This window comes from Carassius auratus, chromosome 46 (genome assembly GCF_003368295.1).
Source record: "Carassius auratus strain Wakin chromosome 46, ASM336829v1, whole genome shotgun sequence".
Taxonomy (NCBI): Eukaryota; Metazoa; Chordata; class Actinopteri; order Cypriniformes; family Cyprinidae; genus Carassius; species Carassius auratus.
The window spans coordinates 5,127,165-5,138,626 of record NC_039288.1 but is presented as its reverse complement, the minus strand read 5'-3'; positions in this window follow the sequence as shown (position 1 = coordinate 5,138,626).

The following is an 11,462-nucleotide window of genomic DNA, read 5'->3' as shown; positions in this document are numbered from 1 at the left end:
ACAGTACATCTGTCTAGTTGCAGATTGTAATCTACAAGATTCTGTGTAGTGTTTTTTGGTCCAATAATTAGTATCTCTGTCTTATCCGAATTTAATTGGAGAAAATTGTGTGTCATCCAATCTTTTACATTTTTAACACACTCTGTTAGCTTAGATAATTGGGAAGTTTCATCTGGTCTCGTTGAGATATATAGCTGAGTATCATCAGCATAACAGTGGAAGCTAATTCCGTATTTTCTAATAATATTACCAAGGGGCAACATATATATTGAAAATAGAAGGGGACCTAGGACGGATCCTTGTGGCACTCCATATTTTACTGATGATAAATGAGATGACTCCCCATTTAAGTAAACAAAATGGTAGCGATTGGACAGGTAGGATCTAAACCATCTTAGAGCCTGCCCTTGAATACCTGTATAGTTTTGTAATCGATCTATGAGTATGTCATGATCTATGGTGTCGAACGCAGCACTAAGATCAAGTAAGACTAGAAATGAGATGCAGCCTTGGTCTGACGCAAGGAGCAGGTCATTTGTAATTTTAACAAGTGCAGTTTCTGTGCTATGGTGGGGCCTAAAATCTGACTGAAATTCTTCATACAGATCATTTTTATGCAGGAAGGTGCTCAATTGAGCAGACACAACTTTCTCTAAAATTTTAGACATAAATGGAAGATTTGAAATAGGCCTATAATTTGCCAGTACACTACAGATCATCAATTCTCTCAGGGGGGGCAAATGTTTGCATAATTAATGAGGATTGGTCAACTATTCAATTTGGAGCCACCACTGGTGATATCACTGATGATCTGTACGGGAATGTACTGTAGGTGTAGAAGAAGGTGATTCATTGAAACTGAAGATATTGTCCATTTGACTATTATGTAGTCATCTATAGGGACCGCTTACTGCAAAAAAGAGAAAGAATTTTTTAAACGAACTGTAGGCTACTAAAATATGAAAAGTATAGTTACAAAACAAGACTACTGTCATTATAATCCACAAATCTGTCTTCATGTCTAGTTGGGTTGGGGAGGGGGGTGGGGCGGCAAATGTTTGCATAAGTAATGAGGATTGGTCAACCATTCAATTGATAAATTAACGGCTAGTTAAAGATGTAAAGGGAACTGAACTACTATAGTATTAATTTAAAATAAACTGACATTAGGAATCAATCTCTTACTCTCTTTATGTTTCTATATGCGTGTTAACACAATTCAGCAAGAAATTAAGACTGACGCCAGGATGTGGTTTTTCCAAAAAAACATTTTACTTCAGTTTAATAAAAATAATTGAAGTCACATAAATCACTGTTTACACAACTCACTTATATTACACTGCTCACTTATATCACATTCCTCACTTACAGTATCCATATGCATCTTTGCTCTTTCGTGTTTTTTTCACCTTCTCCGAGAGATGATGCATTTCGGTGACACCTGTAGTTGTCCATGCGATGTCCGTCACGTTATCGCGACGGTACAAAATGCAGCGTTAAATTAGCAGAATAAAGCGTCATTTTAGAGGCAGAACAAACAGTCTAGAATAGTGCAAGCTAGCGTAATACTGTGGTTGATTGTAAAAGAAAAATAAAATAAAATCCCTCCCTTTTGCACTTTGGTGGTGCTTCGGCCAATCGCCCTAATGGAGAAACCGCCACAGGGTATCACCATACTTTCTGTTGACTCCAACATCCTGGAGCCCAATCCTTTTCACTAGCACTACGGCTTCCTCGCAGCTGAATGGGGCAATGGTATTCTAATCCTAACCATAACCCATCACCTACAGCCAATGCAACTGAATCTGAAATCAAAACTCCTGTCAGTGATATACTAGATAGTCTGGTCTTTTAATCACCTCCACCATCCCCTGAGCAGCTCCAACCAGATGAATCAGAGATAGCTGATGAGTTTCCTCCACCTCCCCCTGGTTTTGAGAATTCACCAGAACCATCTGTGGGCCAGCATGAGACACTTGACGACCCCTTAGACCCTCTTCTTTCTCCATCATGTGTTTCGCTAGCTGAGCTACCTGCCAGACCACTTCCTGCTATGCCCGTTTCTCCACAAACACTGAAAGACCTGGAAACGGAGGGATTTTACTCGGTTGAGGAGGAGAAGGATGAAGGGAATGAAACAAAAGAGATGAAATATGAAGGGAAAGATGCAACTGAAGAGAGTGAGAGGGGCATGAAGAAGAGAAGAGAAGCTGAGAAGAGAGAGCTGAATCTGGAGAGACGTTAAACAGAGGACAGGAAGAACATGATGGGATGACTATGGAAAAACATGAAAGTGAAAAAGATCAGGATGGGAAAATGTTGGAAGAACATGAGAAGAATGGGAAAACTGTGGATGCGTTTGACAGTGAAAAAGATGAGAAAATCATGGAAATATCTGAATCTGAAATGATACAATTTGCAAAAATTATGGGAAGATATTGGCTTGAAAATTTGCAAAACATGAAAAGTGAAGAAAAATGTGATGAGTAACATGACAAGAAAGACTTTTGAAGTAGTGTAGATTAGCATGAAGTCTGATGTACAGTATGTTCAAGTTAATTTTACAGCAGTTCATGATTAATGGATTAAGTTATGTTAAGTTAACAACTATAGCTTATTGTGATCTGTTTTCAGTTATGTAAATATATAGTACATTAATATATATAGTTCAAATTCCTTGTAATCAGTTCATACATTTGATTTGTTAAAAAAGTTAATTCAAAAAATGTATAAAATCATATCAGATATTGTTTGTGCATATATTCAGCATGACAAAAATGGAAACTGTGTTCCCCAACTGAATAAGTCTGTCTACACATCAAGTGGCAGTAAAATGACACACACATTGCTGCAACTAGACATGAAGACAGATTTGTGGATTATAATGACAGTAGTCTTGTTTTCCAACCATACTTTTCATATTTTAGTAGCCTACAGTTTGTTTCAAAAATTCTTTCTCTTTTTTTGCAGTAAGCGGTCCCTATAGAGGACTACATAGAAGTCAGACGGGCAATATCTTCAGTTTCAATGAATCACCTTTTTCTACACCTACATCCCCGTACAGATCATCAGTTTATCAGCAGTGGCGGCTCCTGCCAATTTTCTCAAGGGGGGGGGGGGGGGGGTGTTTGCATAATTAATGAGGATTGGTCAACCATTCAATTGATAAATTAATGGCTAGTTAAAGTTGCAAAGGGAACTGAACTACTATAGTTTTAATTTAAAGGTCCCGTTCTTCATGATCACGTTTCAAAAATATTTGATATTCAAAAATACGAAATATTTTATTTAACAGAATTCGCCTACATTAAACGACCAGTTTGGACTACATCCCTCTACTTCCTGCAGTAATGACGTCACTCAAACCATTTTTTGACTAACCTCCGCCTACAGGATGTTCTGTTAATGTCTAATAATTTTTTCAATAAAACTGTTTTGACATGCAATATTTAAATGAGTAGAAAGATAATTGTATTATCAGAAAACTGAGATTTTCCTTTTTACTTGTATTTAAAGGTACAATTTGTAAAATATATTTGCAGTAAAATATCCAAAAATATTTTGTCCAGCTGATTACTAACAATATCTCTAATGTTTTCAACTACTTGTAAATCATGAGAAAATTCCCATTCTAAACAGTGACACGTGGCAGTGCAGTCTCCTGTCAATGACGTTATTTCTTCTTAGTTTTATGGCAGATTGCAACCATAGCTTATCAGGTGCATACCGCCACCTACTGTATCGGATGTAGAAACCACATGACAACAGTGTTGTTCACATATGCAGAAGTAGCTTCACGACAAACTTAGATAGATGCCGATCTCGCTTGTGTATTAGTCGACATGTGAGTTGTTTTGATTCGTATCTTTACAGAAAACATATGCTATTATAACGATCAACAAGATTATAATCGGTCATATACGCCAAACGCCGGGGATCACATCTCTAGACCCGCGCGAGGACGCGTCTGATCCATAGTCTGATCACGTCTTTGCATTGACTTTGTATGTAATCAAATTGTTGACCTCGATTTACAGTAAATCCTTAAGATTTGCTTGCATCTGATTTGATTGCCGTCAGCGATTGGGTAGAAGACAACAAATCCCATCATTCCAGGCTCCTTCTTAGTGTCATCAAATCATGCGATTGTTATTGTTTTGATAGTGAGCCCTCTAGTGGCAGGTCCTACAAACTGTACCTTTAAATAAAAATAAAAAATAATGTCACAGTGCATAAGAAACATGTTAGGCAAATACATCCTAGCCAGTGACACAGATGTGGAGCAGAACTTAAAGTGTGCTTCTGACCCTGATCAAGTGAATGAAGACATTAAACATAAAATTCTGCAGAACTGCCAAACCATCGCGGAAACACCCAACGACATGAGGAATGATAAAGACAGCTGATGAAAAGTAGAGAACATAATTGGTAGGTGTGTACTGTTAACTGTTTAATGGAATGGATCGTTCACCCTCAGCCTCAGAACAGATTGTTCTAATAAAGAATGCAGTGCTTCTGGTTTTGATTGGCATTAAGTATAAAACTGCAAGGAGTGGAACGGTAATTTAGGGCTAATCGCACATTTGTGCTTTTCACCCCAGGATGGTTGCTTTTTGTCAATCTTGGATGGAAATCCAACAATGTGATATAACTGCTATAAATAATTACCCCAATTTAGAGATTAAGAGAACATTTTGTCATGAAAATTAATATTTTCATGAAAATTAGTAAATCTCAATTGTTTTTGATGGATGGAAATATAACAGTATAAACACCTCAACCTCAAATTATCTTGTCAAACAAACAGAAAAAGCAAACTTGTGCATGCACAGCAAAGGATTACAGGATAGAGGAGCCATCACTCATCAACAGACAGACAGGCGACATGTTTATCAGATACACACAGTTCAAATACTTTAACTGTAACATCAGTATCAGTATCTCTCTTCACACTACATTCTTCTGGCAAAAAAAAAAATAAGATAAGCTGCAGCACGAACAAAAACTTTTAACGAAACTTTCAAGTTACTTTCAAGGATAGTTGAAAATGAAAATATGCTGAAAATTTAGTCACCCTCTGTTGTCCCTTCACTTGTACATCCACTGATAAGTACACAGTAGTTATTATTGTTGTTAACTAAATTAACAAAACATATTTTAATTGCTTTAAATTAAATAAACATTAACTGAAATAATCCATATTATAATTATTATTATTATTAATAAACATTTAAGCTTGCTGCCAACATTTCTCATTTTGTGTAACCCTGAATCAACAAACAGAACTAACAATTATTGCTAAATGTGTGACTGAATCATATAATAACTTAATTAATAATATTGATAGTTCATCGTCTAGCTGACTACGTCTTGTATTATAATTATTATTTAAATTTTTTCTAAAATCCTGTCAAATGTGCACAAACTACTAGCTACTACTAAATATTGTAGAAACATAATTTTCTGTAAAGTTGCTTTGTAACGATTTGTTTTGTAAAAAGCGCTATACAAATAAACTTGAATTGAATTGAATTGAATTTTTGTTTACTTTAACTTTAAGGACAAAAAGAACTAAATAAAGTAAAACTGAAGACTTAATAGAAAACTAAAGTGCATAGACAAAATAATTTGAATTACAAAAACACAACAAAATTACTAAAACTTTAATTAACATTAAAATGCAACCAGAAAATATAAAAATGTATATAAAAATATTAATTAAATATTAACAAAAAATTTAATAGTATATCAAAAACACTGTTCTAGACAAAACACACATTTGAGTAATTAAACTCAAAACCTCAGGGTCTATTTTAACGATCTAAGCGCATGGTCTAAACTGCATGGCGCAAGTACACTTAGGGTGTGTCCGAATCCACTTTTGCAAGTTTAATGAGGGGAAATACGGTTGGCACATCGGACACACGGTCAAAAAGGGTTGTACCTATTCTCTTAATGACTACTGGGAGTGTTTTGGGTGTAAAATACCATAAACCAATCAGAGTCTCATCTCTCATTCCCTATAAAAGACAGTTGCACTTGCGCCATTGTGGATTCACTATTTACATGGCACACTTTGCAAGACCAAAGAGAAGAAAGGTTCTGCTCCATAGGCAGAATTCCTGGGGGATTTTAAGTTTAAAAACATTTTGAGTCTCCCCCTCCCTTGCCTCAGTGCTTTGGTCCAAATGCTTGCTTTCCTCTTTTACATCACCTCAGTTGCCGAGTCTGTGGTTTTACTTTACCTACTTTAACAATGTTGCTGTGGGTTGAAGCGACCCCAATAACATGATATGAATGCAGTTCACTCAAAAATCGAGCTGACAAGAAACATCTATGTAGTACAGTATTGTTTCTGTTTACAATAGCCCTATGAGATGTAACATAGTGTGGTATATGGACAACTCTTTTAATGCTGCCCTCTCATTTATTGATCTGCTAACCACTATGTTATGCTCATTTGTTCTGATAATAATTACTTTCCAGGACTAAACATTATTTGAATAAGTGATTAAAAAATAGTAATGATAAATCTCTTAATAGTCCTAAATTAAGACCTACCTTCATTTGTAGGCATTTCGATATTTTGTATGTGTGCTAACATTTGTAATTTCTTTATTTGTTCTTATTGTATTACTGATTGCTTACTTGTAATTTTTTATTCAATTCAATGTTTGAAATCAAGCCATCTCATGCTATTGCAAATTACCCCACTGTAAAATCAAAAATACACTGAGCGAGCAAAACTTTGTGAGATATCTAGTTATAACGGTAATTAAACAATGTTTACATATGAATAAAAGGCTACATTAAAATCTGTCATAAAAATTGGTCTCTTTATTAGAAATTAGCCATTGATGGACAATATTAATATTAAAAATATCTCCATTACAGTATATTCTGCAGTTCTTTCCTGCTTTACTGAATATCTATATTTTTCAAAGTATCATATATCGAAGTAAAAAATTCAAGTATTGTGACAAAATGAATTTTGTAGGGTGCCACAAATTTGTTAAAATTTCCAAAGGGTGCCGCGACTAAAAAAGGTTGGGAAACTCTGTATTCGACTTTAATGTGACAGTCACCATCAGGGCTAAAAGGAAACTAAAACAGTATGTGTTAAAAGATATATGTTAAAGGAGATATATGTTAAAGGTTGTACTTGCATCAATGAATCATAAACATGTCAGAAATCACAACTGAAACCTTTAGGCTATTCTCTGGGGATAATCTTGAGGCAATTTATGAGAAGAACCCCCCCATCCCAACTTTTAGAGGAAATTTACACCCCTGTTATTCTCGTGCGTGAGGTTAAAATGCACGAGCACACCATATGAACTACGGGGACAATAATAATCTTTTCCATTGTAATTCTTTCATTTTTATTATTTGGCATGTTTGTGCAATGCTGCACGTCCCATTTTCGGTTATCCAGGAGTGAAGTGCGGTGTCTGATGGCCCGCTCAACCCATCTTGAGCTTCAAAAACGCTCTTCAGGAATCTACGGGTGATGTCACGGACACTACGTCCATGTTTTTACACAGTCTACAGTAATAAGCAGAGTGTACATGCGTTGTTCACTCACTTTTTGGCTTACATTACTAACGCGTTCTTTAATAAAAAAAGAAATAAAAAAAGAAATTTTTCTGGTTAAACTACCAAAAGTTAATTCGGACAGGCACTTGTGCTGTGCACTTTAGACTTTGAGCTTAGATCACTAAAATATGGCCCTAAGTCTCTTTTCCTTTATAATAAAGTATAAAATGGGTTCATACAGGTTTATCTAGATTTTTTTTTTTACATTTTCTGTATCTATAGGTGGATGTCAATCTTAACTGTAAAAAGATATTATCATTGTGGCATGTGGGGGCGGTCACACCTTTGATGATCACGAGACCTGGACCAGATCCATATTCACATTCATATCATTGCTGCTTACAAAATTAATCTGCAAAAAGAAAGTTCCCATCATTAAAGAAAAATTCTGCAATTTTATAAGCAGACAAAAATGTTTACTGCAAACCAACAATATTTCAAGTTAACCCTGTGGCACCTTGCTTTAAATGAAGATTCACTGAAGTGTTAGTTTACGACTGGTATTGGTTAGAAGTGACAAATGAAATTGTTGCAACAAAGTGACACTTTTGCCAAATCTACAAACCAGGGTTGTTATTGTAAATGAAACTAAAACCATAAAAACATGTTAATTTCAAAACAATTTCAATAATAAATATGAAGTGAAATATTATAAAATAAAAAATACTTTTCATAGGGACTATTTATATAGATAGATAGACAGATAGATACTATCAACTTTCTATTGATAAACATGTTGTACCTGAGATCTGGAAAAAGTCCACTATAATTCCAGTTCCAAAAAAGGCATGTCCTCAGGAGGACAACGATTATAGGCCTGTTGCATTAACTTCCAATGTCTTCAAGGGCCTGGAACGACTTATGTTAAATGTACTTCGCTCAGAGGTGGAGCCAGTATTAGACAAATATCAGTTTGCATATACAAAGAAACGAAGTACAAGTGATGCCATATCAACTATAATGCACCTTACATTAAAGCACCTTGAATTCCCAGGTGCATATGCTAGACTGCTCCTTATTGATTTTAGCTCTGCTTTTAACACAATTCAGCCACATATTCTCCTAAGAAAATTAGCCCTTCTGAATGTAAATCCATTTTTAATCAGGTGGTACCACTCATTCCTTACTAAGAGGCCACAGCAGGTGAAGTTTAATTCCTCCTTATCAAATACAGAAATATGTAGTACTGGTGCCCCTCAGGGATGTGTCAGTTCACCATTTTTGTTTATTCTGTATACAAATAACTGTGTTAGTTCTGAGCCTAATCAATATGTGGTGAAGTTTTCGGATGATACAGCTGTTCTTAGTCTGCTCACTAAGAACTCTGACTCATCCATTCACAGAGATGCTGTGGACAGGTTTGTGGACTGGTGCGACAATCATAAATTACAGATTAACACCTGTAAGACTGTAGAAATGCTCTTTGATCCCAAATCAATTGGTGACCGAAGCCCTGTGACGATACATGGCAATAACATTACTCAACAAAATTAATGCAAGTACCTAGGCATTCACATTGATAGTGACCTGAGCTGGCAGACACAAGTAGCCACTGTGTGTGCCAGAATCCATCAGCGCCTCCACTTTTTACGCAGACTGCGGTTGTTTGGTGTCAGTAAAAACATAATGTTAATTTTCTATAGGGCAGCAATAGAGTCTATCTTACGGTATGGTATCACCAGTTGGTTTGGTAATCTGAGTGTCAAACTTAAATCACAGATTCTCAACCTGGTCAGAGTAGCGGGCAGGATTATGGGTCACCAACCCCCCCCCCCCCCCCCCCCAACCCTGAGGAACTGTTCAACGAGGCTGTCCTTACTCAGGCAAAAAACATTCTAAATGACAGTTCCCATGTTTTGTGCAGCGAATACTCGCAGATGCCCTCAGGGAGAAGATACAGGGTCTCCTTATGTAAATACAACCGGTTCAAACATTCTTTTGTCCCAGTGTCAGTTAAGCTCATTAATGAGCAAATGTAGGGAGGTTTTTATCAGAACTGTAACATGTACCAGCATCTTTTTAAATTCGTACCAGAATTTTTAATATGTATAGCATTTGTAGTATGTGTTCGAATGTGTATCAGTACTGTATTGTCCACTGCACTTTAACATGCACCAGCAATTTACTGTGCATTGCACTTTAAATGTGTAAATGTAATTGCAATGTACTTCAAGTATTGAAGCTTCATCCTCTTGCACTTTGGTCCCCATCTGGTTGCCAGTTATGTACCCTCTCCTTTGTTGGATGTTTTATGTTTTATGTTGTCTATATGTTTTATGTCTGCCTATGCAGCAGTACCCTGTCTCTAAACCAAATTTCTCCCAAGGGAGACGAATAAATGAACTTGACTTGACTTGACTTGACTAGATAGATAGATGTAAAATATTATGAAATATTAAAATATTTATTATTAAATATAAAAATATTTATTTGAATTAATTATTAAATTAATTAAATTAATTAATTATTAAATTAAAACGTCTCAGGTTGCACATTATCATGGTTCCCTGAGAATGATGCAGCCTGCATGACCGTTGTCTACAGGAGAGCGCTCACCGCAACTGCCAGTAAGACACAGCTAGCCTCGAAATTCAAAAATCAAGTATTGTGACAACATGAATTTTGTAGGGTGCCACAAATTTGTTACAATTTCCAAAGGGTGCCGCGAAACTCTGTATTAGACTATAATGAGACAGTCACCATCAGGGATAAAAGGAAATTTAAAAAAGTAGGCCTATGTATTAAAAGATATATGTAAAAGGAGATATACGTTAAAGGTTGTATTTGCATCAATGAATCATAAAAACATGTCAGAAATCACAACTGAAACCTTTTGGCTATTCTCCGGGGATAATCTTGAGGCAATTTATGAGAAGAACCCCCCCATCCCAACTTTTAGAGGAAATTTACACCCCTGTTATTCTCGTGCGTGAGGTTAAAATGCACGAGCACACCATATGAACTACGGGCACAATAATAATCTTTTACATTATAATTCTTTCATTTTTATAATTTGGCATGTTTGTGCAATGCTGCACGTCCCATTTTCAGTTATCCGGGAGTGAAGTGCGGTGTCTGATGGCCCGCTCAACCCATCTTGAGCTTCAAAAACGCTCTTTTGGAATCTAAGGTTAATCATTTTTTACATTGTAATTCTTTAATTTTTTATATTTGGCATGTTTGTGCGCTGCTGCGCGTCCGTTTGTGTGTGACAAGCAAGCGGCAAACTCCCGCTCTCTCTCTTGTAAAGCCATCAAGGAAGTGACTTAAACTGTAATTCATCGACTGGCCGCTAGAGGCTGAGTGCAAAAGGCAGTCAGTCCCATAGACTCCCCCTGTTAAAATGCCCAACTTTACAGCAGAAAAAAACGTTTACAACCTGGATAAAAAATTATTTTGGTTTATATAGCTAATTTTGCCCTTCATGAAAACTGTGAGTTTAAATTATATTAAGGCTTAAATTTCTAAGTAATTAAGGGCATGGCCACTTGAGTGACAGGTGGATTGCCACTGCTGACATTACCTTCACGCTAGGTGGCGTGGCTTCAGCAACCAGCTCCCGCCTTTTTGCCAATTTTCGGTTATCCGGAAGTAAAGTGTGGTCCCGACAGTCTGCTCCGCCCACTTTGAGCTTCAAAAACGCTCTTCAGGAATCTACGGGTGATGTCACGGACACTACGTCCATGTTTTTATACAGTCTACGGTAATAAGCAGAGTGTATGTGCATTGTTCACCCACTTACAGGCGTATATTACTAACGCATTCTTTAATAAAAAAAAAAAAAGGACAATCTCTGGTTAAACTACCAAAAGTGGATTCAGACACGCCCTAAGTGCACTTGTGCCATGCACTTTAGACTATGCGCT